Source organism: Cottoperca gobio, chromosome 17 (assembly GCF_900634415.1).
Source record: "Cottoperca gobio chromosome 17, fCotGob3.1, whole genome shotgun sequence".
NCBI lineage: Eukaryota > Metazoa > Chordata > Actinopteri > Perciformes > Bovichtidae > Cottoperca > Cottoperca gobio.
In genome coordinates this window covers 2170842-2184954 of record NC_041371.1, presented here as the reverse complement: position 1 = coordinate 2184954, position 14113 = coordinate 2170842, and the positions used below count along the sequence as shown (strand labels likewise).

Sequence of the window (14113 nt, the reverse complement as noted above, 5' to 3'; positions counted from 1 at the left end):
CCCTTCCAGGGCTCAAAGAATGGCGACGGTTACCTTCCCCTCATCTCTCTCACTGTCACATTACAGGAGCTCGCATTTGTGTCATGATATGTTTCATGTTTTAAAAACAAACAGATGGTCTTATGTTGTATTTGTATCTGCAGACACACAAACAGGCCTCGGTCACCAGGTTAGAGACTTTGTTACACATCATGATAACATGCGTCAATCTTTCTTACAGCATGGGGTTTATGCAGTTTGCATTGATAGCTGTGGCATTATCACTCCACAGTAATCTTTCCAAGACGCAAACAAAAGCAGGGAGCTAGCAGTGTTTATGAGCTGCAGCTAGCTCGCTAATGCACGGTTGAAAACTCCATTAGCTGAAACGTTTATGTTTGCAGCTGATACATGTTAAAACAAAAAAACATGTAAATATGCACGCGGTGGCTCCATACATGATGTAACGCTAAAACACTGAGGATAAAGTCATTCTCTCACCAGATGATGATTCATGTAGGAGACATGTATATACGTAATGCAGTGTACAGCTTAGCGCTATTATTCATAAAGAAGCCATTAAAATATGAACATTAGCCTGTTTGGATGCCTCATTGAAAGAGCAACATGCAGTCCTTTCACAGCAGACAGTTAGAGTTGTCATAGCAGGAAAAGTGCAGCTGTTACTAATAACATTAACGATGTTTCCTGTAATTAGGTGCAATCAGTTCACTTAACTCTCTTGGATAATCACAGAAATTCACATTTATACTTGTTATTATTTTTGTGTTACCAAAGGTTGAATTGTCAAACTAAAATTTGCATATATCACACAAACACTCTTGCTCTGAACACTCCTGACAGCAGCAACTTTCACCATTGAGATCTGAATTTGTTTCAAACTTTGATCTCAAAAACCTCTTTTCTTTTTACCCAGGATGCAGTTGGTCTCTAACGAAGGCAGATCAGAGTGAAGTCAGTTGTTGTAAGCTCGTGTCATGTTTGCTGGATGTTCATAATGTTTCTGTGTTGGTGTAATTAAAGGGAGAACCACCCGAGGGGGTGTTTGTTTACGTCTCTGTGGAAAAGACGCAGCAATCACAGTTCATTTCCAGCAGACGCAGTGTTGTTAAAGGCAGAAACATGTCACACACAAATGTTATTTACAAAGAGTCAGAGCTTCATTACAGCAGCTTTGGGGCGTTTGGGCAAATTTCTCCAAAACATCATAATAACAAAAATATACAAGCTAGAGAATCAATACACAGAAGCGTACAAATGAAAGGGAATCATAACATCTGGATACAAAATATTGTATGCAAATGTTTTCCTGGCATTCAATATTCAATAATTTATAAAACAGAAAAACAAATAATTACAAAATATAAAAATGTTCTCTAAGTGAAGCAATCAAAGCAGCCGAAGAACAAAATTAGATTTATTTCATTCATATTATTATATATTATGTATATTTTCAATGTTTATACATTGTATTAGGTTTTATTTTATAATAATAATAATAATAATAATAATAATAATAATAATAATAATAATAATAATAATAATAATATTATATAATATGTTATTTGTAATGCGCCTTTCAAAGCTAAAAGCAATCTCAAGGCACTAAAATGCAGGACAACAACAAAAGACATAAGATTTTACGGAAAGGCTAATAATACATTTTATTTATAGAGCGCTTTTAAAAGGTACTCAAAGACGCTTTATTATTAAGTTACTTCTATAATTTGTTTTGTGTCCATATATGTTTAATGTTTTATACTTTTACTGTTTGATTATGTATGCATGTTACAAAACTGTGGTTTAAATTATATTAGGATCTTACACAAATAAAGTTATAGGGCTTTGTGCTTAAAAACAATGTACAGTATCAATAGTCAAGGTTAAGGAAAGCTCCCCTGGTCCGGGGTTACTGTATACATAAGGATAATGATGAACAATATGATAATATAAGTATAAGATAATAAAGTATACACTCTAATGAAGTAATAGGTGCCAAAGTGGAGCCAAAGTTCCTTAAAACAACTTAACTGGTGACCCCAAAATGATCAACAGACGTGTTATAAAGAGGATTTCAGTAAAAACAAGAGAAAAGTAAAGATGCATGAAGATTTATTTTTCGGCCAGTTAAAAGTGAAGGATATGGAAGATGGCTCTGTGTGCTACTTTTGGACTTTTGCTGCCACCCTGAGTTTCTTTGCTCTCTGCTTTCATCACTCCACGGCAGCAGAGTGTGAAATAGGTTGCAGCATTGCACTGGGGAGCGACGGCGAGCCGACGAAGCGGAAGGAACAGAATTTCAATCAGCTTCACCCTGTGAGCAAAGAGCAGCGTCCAGGCTGGGGCCTTTAATGCCTCCTGGCAGGGCCATTACAAGCTGCGCTCGCTGACAAAGGAGGCACTACATTTCCCAGGATGCCATCTGTCTGTTTGCATGAGACACCTGCTGCTGAGGGAGAGGGCAAATGTTTGGACTCAGAGCGGTCACCTTGAAATATAAAGCCAATGAATTAATTGACTTTATAAACTTTTGGCTATTCATCCATGAGGAGATTTGACTTGAAAATCCTATTAGGCCTATAATCTATTAAAATTCTGTTTAAATACAGTAAAAATATTAAAAGATGTGCACTCTCAAAATATATGTGTAAAATGCATGTCTTCCATCCACATACTCTTCACCAAAATTCACTTTAGATACATTAGAAAATCACTTTAATCTAAAACAGGTCAAATGAAAAATGCAGATTCAACCAACTGTAACAACTATTATTAGCTAGCTAACTTTAACTCTGTGAGTTGGTCTAAAAGTATTATTAACTCTTGATTTATGCTTTAATGTTTGTATTTTGAAGCCATATCTTTCACTTTTACAGGAGAAAGGGCAAATAAGCGTGGAGTTTATCATTCCCAAATCAAACAAAGACTGAACAGCTAATATTATCTTAAACTCTGATATAGCATCCAACTAACATTAGTTTAAACTCCGATATAGCATCCAGCTTACTGTAAACTGGATGCTATATCACAGTTTAAACTAATGTAAGCTGCTTACATTAGTTTAAACTCTGATATAGCATCCAACTAACATTAGCTTAAACTCTGATATAGCATCCAACTAACATTAGCTTAAACTCTGATATAGCATCCAACTAACATTAGCTTAAACTCTGATATAGCATCCAACTAACATTAGCTTAAACTCTGATATAGCATCCAACTAACATTAGCTTAAACCCTGATATAGCATCCAACTAACATTAGCTTAAACTCCGATATAGCATCCAACTAACATTAGCTTAAACTCTGATATAGCATCCAACTAACATTAGCTTAAACTCTGATATAGCATCCAACAAACATTAGCTTAAACTCCGAGATAGCATTCAGCTTACATTAGCTTAAACAGCGATATAGCATCCAGCTTACATTAGCTTAAACTCTGATATAGCATCCAACTAACATTAGCTTAAACTCCGATATAGCATCCATCTTACATTAGCTTAAACTCCGATATAGCATCCAGCTTACATTAGTTTAAACTCTGATATAGCATCCAACTAACATTAGCGTAAACTTCGATATAGCATCCAGCTTACATTAGCCTAACCCTATCCAGGATGTGTCTTGAACAAAGTTTGATCTTATCTCACCTGAGAAGTAATTCTACAGAATAACGTAGTTAACTAACTAATTAAATGTTAGTCAATGACCTTGAGAGTAAAGCTCAATACTAACGCTACTGTAGGAAGTAAGCTAGTTAGCCAGGCATGCTACCGTTAGCTCTTCATCCATTTCTTGTTTGTGCTTTGTTTTGGAGACTCATTTAAAATGTCCAAACAGAACCATGTGGTACCGATTAAGCAGTGGCATAGATTACTAGTATACCTGTGTTATTATGTGCGTATTTATTATGTTTTGTATTTGAATTTTTAACTTTTTAACACCTGACCAAAGTGCTTTACAAACATAATGTAAACAGATAATAAAATGAAACAATAAAAAGACAGTAGCTGCTAAAATATATAGCCTACAAGTGAAATTATAACCGATTGGATTATGATTAATTACTTGACAATTCTGGAGTGCAGCAGTCAATCAAACAGCTTATAAAGTAAGATATTAAGTGTAGTTGTGTTTGTCTCTTGACCTCGGCCCCTTTCTCAGTCTCATTACATGTCAACACACAGGCCTTCAGTCTGGTTTAAAACAAATCACTTGCATCCTTTTCCTTCAGCATTCAGCTGTAACCTTCTCCACCACAATGTTATCTCTGTTTTGTTTACATCTCTGGACAGCTGATAACAGGTCGGGGATAGGACCGACTTGTTAAAAGCTTTCCCTGCCTTTGTACTTTTATTTTGAGCTATTCTAAAGTCAGACTCACATTTAGGTTTTTCCCCGTGTCGGAGCAGAAAGGGGCTTTCCTAATTGCGGGTGTTTGTTTTTGTAGCGTGCCTTCAATGTGTCCCTGATTTAAAAATGACAGCGATCCAATTTGTTTTTGGGCTTCAGCTCTGAGAAAGGATCAGTCACAACAACACGCCACCTGACAATTTAGACGCACAGAAAAAAAGAAGGATTTGGAAGCAAAAAGCAGCTTTTGATCTTTGTTTTATTTTGACGCAGCAAAGCAGGGAAATCCATTTCTCAATTAGAAGGTATGCACGAACAGCACATCTTAAATTGGCAGTAATCTCTCTTTGTCTCCCCCCCCCCCCCTCTGTCTCCTGCAGCGACAAAACATTCGCCTCCGTCACCTCCTCCGTCATCCTTTTATCCCTTTCCTCTCATCCTCCTCTTTTCCTCTCCTCCACAGATTGAGAGCATTGATCCATCCATCTGCTGGAAGGAAGCAACGGCGCTTTGTATTCAGAGCTCTTCTTCACCGTAAGAGAGTGAGTGTGATGCACGTAAAGACAATCCAAGTTACATTTTTATGGAGCTTGTAGTTGTGTAACGTGGTGTCCTACACGGTGGGGGTTTAAATACACCTTGTGGGCGTAAATCGTGTGACCTTATTTGCATGTAATATAACTTGTGTTAAAGACAAAGGTTCACACTTTTATTTGGAGGTGACAACAAAGATGGAGCCATCATGGAGGCAGAAGTAAGTAGGTTTAAGTTTAGTATTGCAAATAAAGGGTAAAACCTTAATGAAGTACTAGATAGTACTTCATTAAGTACAACTTTGAGGTACTTGTGCTTTGTTTGAGTGTTTGCATTTTCTGTTTCTTTACACTACAGAGGAAAGTATTGTAGTTTTTACTGCACTACATTTATTTGGTCACTTTAGTAACTTTTCAGATTCAGATTAATAATACAAAATATAATCAACACATAAATGATGATGTAAATTATAGATTAAGATGAAAGTGTTTTGATCTCCGGGGGAAATTCACAAGCGATCCAGCAGATAACCTTTATAAAGTACTTTAAATGAGCGCCACCTTTACCAGCTGAAACATCAGAGTGATGAACACATGAATTCATCAATGATTCAAATCAAATAATATAATATAAAAATCTAGATATAAATATGTAGAATTATCCATTACCATTCTACATAATGAGCAGAATCTTAGACGATTGAACTTGTTTTATTCAACTTTAAAACAACATTAAAGCGCTGCTTTTGCATGATTCCTTTTAAGGATCTGTCAATCAAATATATTAATCAATTAGTCGACAGAATCATGAGTGTTAGTCGACAAAGACTAATTATTGTACACTGTGGTGTACGAGATCTGAGTAATCTGTTCCCAAACTGTTGTTGATTTTAACACGTGAAGAACAAAACGCTGCGTTTGAGTGAGACAGTGAAGGTTACAGCTGGTAACAAAAGCTTCATGATGAACTCAACGTACAGAATCAGATCGATCAGTGTTTAAATGCAATACCTCAGTGGACACAGCAGCACCGAGAGACACTTTCACCTTCCTGCAGTCGAGACACATGGATCTAGATCAATTTATTCATTCATATTTATTCATTTGTGTCGAGTCAATGCAGCCAAATGATCAATAACCCTGAAACCTGAATAACAGATCCTCTCATTCAGGATCCTCTTCACTCGTATTCTCAACATGTACGTTCAGTGCTGATGGTAAACCTTCTTTCATTTAACAAAAGTCTGTATTGTGTAGTATCCGTGCAAGAACTATAATGGTAATTTGTAAAAATGTAGATTTAAATAAAAAAGGATCTGATCAAAGAATAAAAATGTTTCTATAACCCTTTCGTTTTTAATTTGGAAACAAACATATATGTTCCACAAGTGTCAGGTTTTCTTAGTGTTTGAGTTGCCTGGTAAACACTTATTGCAAATGTATGAATGAACCTTTTCAAATTCCACCATTAAAAGAATAAAAAACTTTATTAAAGTGAATTTGACGATCAAATACTGCTTCAGCAACAACATCCCCGAAAGTGAAACGGACATCAGCGTCACTGCAAATGACTTTTTTAAATAACTAAGTTTGCCCTCGTTAATATCAACACACACATGTGTAGCACTGAAATATCTCCTGAAAGGAAGCGTTAGCCACACATTGTGAGGAAGCAGTCGCGTGCAGACAATCAGCACGGGTAAAATGTTAATGAGCATTGCCATGGCTACGGTCACACACCAGGCGCACCAGCGGTGACCTTCTCCAGGTTAATGATTAGAGACACGAGCCAACTGCAGTCAGGGGTTCAAATCCCAGGAGAGAAAGTCACAGAGAGGCTGCACAACGAACATAAATGGCTGTGTGCACAAACACGATCTGAAACAATAGGCGAGGAACTGAAAGCTACAAACTCTGAACTATGAATATCTATATTTAAAAAGAATAAATAATACACTTGAGGTCTAACAAATGTGTGAAGTGCATAAAACATTTGCTAAACTGACTTTTTAATATATTTTTAAATGGCTATAAAGCTTCTGGAGCAAACAGCAGACACACACACAGTCAGAGAGTAACTGGGGAACATTGTGCAGCAGATAGTTCATGTTGCTAACGCACAACTTAAAAGGTGTGTTGTTGTTGTTGTTGTTGTTGTTGTTGTTGTCAGCTGTCCCCACGTGGACAAACAAACCAGTGATTGCAGGTGCATCATATAATTAGCTGTAAACTCTCGTTACCGCCACCAACTGTCAATCAAAGCGTGAAACCACAGTGAGCAAAAAAATGAATCCAGAATTACTAAATTATTGTTAAATACTTTTGCATGTATTAAATATATTTTAAAGATTTTTAATATTATTTAAAAAATAAATATTTAAAACAATATATTTATGTTCGCCCTAAAACCAATAAAACAAAGGGACTGGCTTATCCGGCTTCGTAGCCAGATAATATAAAAGGCAATAAAATATTAAATTAAGTCGAGGTAATATGTGTGATTGATACTTACAGCCGTTACAATATTTAAATGCACTATTTCATATTTGCATTGCAGTAAGAAGGATTATGATGTTAAGCAGAACATATTAAAACATGAAGAAAATGCCATGAAATGTCAAAACTGCAGAATAAACTTAAATACCCTGGGGGGTTATTGTAGGATTAGTATAACAATGTGGTCATTAAACCATAACAGTACATGTAGATGGGAGCCAGAGCCTTCAGCTATCAAGCTCCTCTCCAGTGGAACCAGCTTCCAGTTTGTGTTCGGGAGGCAGACACACTCTCCACATTTAAGAGCAGGCTAAAGACTTTCCTTTTTGATAAAGCTTATAGTTAGGGCTGGCTCAGGTTTGCCCTGGATCAGCCCCTAGTTATGCTGCTATAGGCTTAGACTGCCGGGGGACACCTCCCTGCTCTCCTTCTCTTCCTCTCTCCTCCCCTCCCTCTCTCTTCTTCTCCCTCTCTATCTGTATGCATTTATGTAAATGTATGTTACTAACTCATCATCCGGGGTATCATCTCCAGAGTTTCTGTGTCTCATGTGGCAGGTTGCCACTGATAAAGTTTACGTCAGGATCATGAATCGTGACAGCGCCTGCTGCCCTGGTCCTGCTGGACACCGGGAAGCCTTATTGACATTTTCCTGGATTCATCCAAACTTTCTCTTTTTCAACACAACATCTTTTCTGTCACATGTTGTATTTGTACTATGTTGTTTATCCTGTACACACGACATCTATTGCACGTCTGTGCGTCCTGGGAGAGGGATCCCTCCTCAGTCTCTCCCTGAGGTTTCTTACATGTTCCCCCCTTTAATTATGAGGTTTCTTTTAGGAAGTTTTTCCTTGTGCGGTGCGAGGGTCTAATGACAGAGGGTGTAAGGACAGAGGGTCTAAGGACAGAGGGTCTAAGGACAGAGGATCTAAGGACAGAGGGTGTAAGGACAGAGGGTCTAAGGACAGAGGGTGTAAGGACAGAGGGTCTGAGGACAGAGGGTGTAAGGACAGAGGGTCTAAGGACAGAGGGTCTAATGACAGAGGGTGTAAGGACAGAGGGTCTAAGTACAGAGGTTCTAAGGACAGAGGGTCTAAGGACAGAGGGCGTAAGGACCGAGGGTCTAAGGACAGAGGGTCTAAGGACAGAGGGTCTAAGGACAGAGGATCTAAGGGCAGAGGGTGTAAGGACAGAGGATCTAAGGACAGAGGGTCTAAGGACAGAGGGTGTAAGGACAGAGGGTGTAAAGACAGAGGATCTAAGGACAGAGGGTCTAAGGACAGAGGGTGTAAGGACAGAGGGTCTAAGGACAGAGGGTGTAAGGAAAGAGGGTCTAAAGACAGAGGATCTAAGGACAGAGGGTCTAAGGACAGAGGGTGTAAGGACAGAGGGTCTAACACACTGAGACAAATGTATAATTTGTGATATTGGGCTGTATAAATACATTTGATTTGATTTAGATACACTTATTATAAATGGAGGCTCTCCGTTGTTTTGCTGCTCGTCTCCTCAGCTGAGTCTGTCCTGTGGCTGCCATACTCTCTGTATGCTAGTTATGTAATGTGAAGGAGAGAGGAGGAGGGTCTGGACACACACACACACACACACAGACACACACACACACACACACACACACACACACGCACACACACACACACACACACACCTCCCTCTCAGCACCAGCTTCTTCCTCCTCTCACCATCTTCTACAACACATCTCTGCATCAGCAGGCTGCGAATCTCAAATCAGTCGAGGAATATTAGATATCAGCTATTTATAAACTGTGCATGAGAGATATTCTCCAGTCTGAGAGAGAGAGACACACACACACACACACACACACACACACACACACACACACACACACACACACACACACACGTGTAGTGTTTGTAGAAGCTGATTTTTTTCATTGCTTTGCATTGATGTTATTACTGACGGTTGTTTTCTGTTCTTGAGTGTACACGGAACGAACACTCACTATTTCTTATTTTATTTAATATTTGGTACTGTTGTTGTTATTGTTTCTATTCTGTTCGTACGTTGTTTCTATATTTTATTTTGTTTATTTAGCTAATTATTTCAAGAATTATTTCCCAATAATGTAAATTGTTATGTATTAGTTCATTTATTTTCATTTTCATACATTTCTGGAAATTTCACTTATTTTTTAATTTATGTATATATTGTATTTTCTGTATTATTTAAAAGGCATTGGTCATTATCTTACACAATTAATGTATTTATTATTTTTAAATATACATTTTTAAATATATTTCTTTATCATTTTAATTACTTTCATTTAATTATAATACTTTTCTTGTACTGTGTCATTTCTATATGTCGTTCTTGTAATTATATTGTATACATTTGTATTTCATTTGTATTCCTGATTCATGAATTCCTTATTATTTCAATTATCTTATTTATTTCAAAATGTATTTTAAGTATTCTGTTACTTTGTAATTTATATTATTTATGTTGTATATGTATTTATAATGCAGAAATCAACATTTTAAATGTAATGTCTGTATTTCATCTAAAACATTGTTTTATTTCTATTTTTTTTACTGTATCATTGTAACAAATAGTCCTAACTACCATGTAAGACTTCTTAAATATAATTTTATGTTCCTGTATTATCTCCTGTCTGCAGTTGACAGATTTGTTTACCGACTTGCAGCATCTCCGCGGTGCGCAGCTGTCACTTCACCGCTCTGGTATTATTTCTATGATATTTATATTATATAAATATATATATATTATATATATATATATTATATATTTATCTGCAGAGGCTCTTTCTGCTCAAACGTATTACATGACCACCGTGTTTGCTTTTCCTCAGCTCAGGTGACGCTGCAGTCAACCAGCTGATACAAATATTGACACAGATCAGATGCAGAGTCTGCAAAATGGCTCTGAGGGATCTGTGAAGGACCGGAGACGGTACGGATGCAGCTGATTAACACAATAATTATCCGTTAATTCACTCACCATATCTCCTTTCAGCAGAAGCAGGAGAAGCAGCTCAGGGAAGCGAGGAGGAGGAGGAGGTGGCGGAGGAAGGAAAAAGGCAAAGGATCCATGTCTCCTCTGGGTTATTCTCTCAAGTGTTTAAAAGGCCATTTCTTCCAGGGAGGTTTGGTTCGTCTTCCTGCCGCTCAGAGTGGCTCCTCCGCGGCTGGAGCAGCAGAGGAGATCCGGGACACACGGACGGTGGGTGGCTGTTGGAGGAGAGGAGAGAGAGGATGCACAGGGCGTTTCTGCTGCTGCTGCTGCTGGAGGCTCGCGCTCTCTCAGCATCAAGACACGTGCAGTTAGACGCAGTATTTCCGGTGGGGGTTTTCAAAATAAAAGTCTCGAAATACAGTAAACTTCACCTTTTAAAGAGAAATTAGATATAAAGTCCGAATTTCAATTACATTAAATTAATTTAATTAGCCTACTTTTAAAGTTAAAAACAAAGCAAAAAACAACCAAATAAAGACAAAACAAACATGAGTCATTCGTTGATTTGTTTAATAATTATGTTTATGTTCCGTCCTTGTTTTTGTGTCTTATTTATTTTCACACAAAATGCCCATTTCATGTGGTCATCTCCAAAAACACATTTTTAACAAACGCACAGTACAGGCAATGCTACAATTTAAATGAAATACTTTGTATGTATACGTGTCCATCAGTTGTTGTGATGTTTTATCTTCCTCGTTGTGTCTGGTTGCTTGTGTGACGAGTATGTGTACACCATTAAACATTTGTAAATATATCTTTTTGATTTAAATGATCTAACCCATTTTTGTCAGATTCAAAGTTTCTTCGAGCTCTGTTTATGATCAAATGTACCCATCAATAAATATGCACACATTTCTACATTACAGGCTACAATAGGTTGAGTTTTGCTTTTTACAGAAAGAGTTTTGTCTCATACTATGTGTTTGTATTGTATCATAACACCACACAAATCCTTTAAAACTTTTATTTTGAAGGTCAAACACGCAATATCCGTACGTATTCTATTTTAGAATGACTTTATAGATTCTCGCAGATCTCCATTCTGATTCATCACTTCTGCTGCTTTCAGGTGCCGTCGGAACAACTTCAGGTTCAGTTGAAGGCAGGTGAAGTGAAGTCAATGGTGATGATGAAAGTGGCTGAGGTTTATATATATATATATATATATATATATATATATATATATATATATATATATATATATATATATATATATATATATATATATATATATATATAGTGAAGGAACGGGTTGTCTTTATACAAGTAACGAGTTGAGACGGGTGTCTTTATACAGGTAACGAGTTGAGACGGGTGTCCTTTATACAGGTAACGAGTTGAGGACGGGTGTCCTTATACAGGTAACTGAGTTGAGCGGGTGTCTTTATACAGGTAACTAGTTGAGACGGGTGTCTTTATACAGGTAACGAGTTGAGACTGGTGTCTTTATACAGGTAACGAGTTGAGACTGGTGTCTTTATACAGGTAACGAGTTGAGACTGGGTCTTTAACAGGTAACGAGTTGAGACGGTACAGGTAACGAGTTGAGACGGGTGTCTTTATACAGGTAACGAGTTGAGACGGGTGTCTTTATACAGGTAACGAGTTGAGACTGGTGTCTTTATACAGGTAACGAGTTGAGACGGGTGTCTTTATACAGGTAACGAGTTGAGACTGGTGTCTTTATACAGGTAACGAGTTGAGACTGGTGTCTTTATACAGGTAACGAGTTGAGACGGGTGTCTTATACAGGTAACGAGTTGAGACGGGTGTCTTTTATACAGGTTGATATTAGGAGTACTTTCTTAAAGCGAGAGGACTCATCTAACCGGTCTGTCGGAGCCAGAATTCTTGTTGGTTGGAGGATCAAATACTTATTTCACACCATTAAATGCAAATCTTTTATACGATGTAAATTTCTGGATTTTCTTTTTGATATTCTGTCTCTCACTGTTAAAATTCACCTACCAATAAAATTATAGACTGTTCATTTCTTTGTAAGTGGGCAAACTTATAAAATCGGCAAGAGATCAAACACTAATTTCCTCCACATCATCCCTTCACTCCTTCATATATATATATGTATATATATATATATATTTATTTATAGATATACATATATATATATATATATATATATATATATATATATATATATATACACACTGCAGGGAAGCTTCTGAATTTCACCAATGGAACAAAAAAGTCTTATCGTTATACATAATAATAATAATCATTATTTATTTGTTGATTATATTTTGAATTTAATCCTAATCTGCACATTAACCAACGTTATCAAATAAATGCAGAGGAGTGAAAAGTACAATATCTCCCTGTGAATTCTGGTGGAGTAGAAGTATAATGGAAATATTCAAGTACTTAAGTACAGTACTTGAATAAATACCCACAATCCATCAGTCAGCAGCATACTCTCAAAGTTTCTCTTTTGCCACCTGCACACAGTTGATTCTCATTTATGACACACAGCAAAAGATAAGTGGTGTGTGTGTGTGTGTGTGTGTGTGTGTGTGTGTGTGTGTGTGTGTGTGTGTGTGTGTGTGTGTGTGTATCAAGAGGTAGTGATTCATCAAAATATTCCATCAGGAGGAGCAATCATGGATCTCATCAGGCTGCAGACAAACTGCGGTGCCTCTCAACAAACATTATGCAAAACAAGATTTCTCAGCTAAATTATGCAGACGATGCAGGTTTATATAACGACATCACCAGGTGACGGTGGTCCCAGACAAACACTGAGTAAGCGCATTGGAGAAAATAATGATTGGATGTGTTAAAATGTCCTCGACTTGCACAAAATGACTTAAAAAATAATTGTTTTTTGGAGCCAAAAGTGTTGGAAGAAGTATTCAGATCCCTTCCTGAAGTGAAGATATGATACCACACTGTGGAAACACTCCACTAGAAGTAAAAGTCCAAATAGTTTCCAAGAATTATAAAGTATGAAAAGCATTGATTGTGCAGTAAAATGTTCTCTGTCAGGGTTTTACTGTCAAATATGATGTTTTGGGATTCATTGCACTGCTGTAGATGTTTCATTTCTCTATAAAGCTCACTGTTGGTGCGTTTCATGTCTGAACAGAAACATCTGAAGGTTTATTGTCTTAAATTTGCAATAAAAATAAATTGCAATAAGTTCAAACACATGTTGTTGTTGTTGTATTAGTGAGTCCAATTTCATACGTTTCGACAGCAAATACAGAGAAATTAAACATTATTTAAGTGAGGACCACAGAGAAGATCGGGTTTAAGGCCTGTCACACATCTCCGTACGACAGAAACGTGTGCCGGCGCATACGAACATTTGTCAGAGCCCAAATACGTCCAACTTTTCATCGGATATGCATGTCTAACCTGTTGATACCACATCACTTGACGTGTGCTTCATAAGATATGCAGACGTTACGTTACGTTAGACATACGTGAATATTTACCTACGTAAATACAGTATGTGAATACCTACGTGACTACGTTAGAGGTACGTTAGATATCGGCTACGTCGGCTGACGGTGAACCCTACAGCCAGTTTATTGATAACGAGTGGATAACGTATTCCTACCCGATGTTAAGATGATGCCTGACGACGGAGTAACTTATTAACGTGTTTCTACAGGACAGCTAGCGTTCAGCATGTTAGCCGTTCTCCAGCATCAGCATGACGTGAACCAGACGGCACTTTTCCAGCTGCGTT

The 14113-nt window shown here is 37.3% G+C and overlaps 1 protein-coding gene across 1 annotated transcript in view; it reads right to left on the bottom strand.

Annotated features, from left to right (window-relative positions):
- The window catches only part of LOC115022120 (receptor-type tyrosine-protein phosphatase N2-like), a 181074-nt gene extending 170376 nt beyond the window's left edge, over positions 1-10698 (bottom strand). The window contains exon 1 of the mRNA XM_029452999.1: positions 10387-10698. The gene's annotated coding sequence lies outside the window, so the exon portion shown is untranslated. The remainder of the gene's footprint in view (positions 1-10386) is intronic.
- Between the last annotated feature and the right edge of the window lie 3415 nt (positions 10699-14113).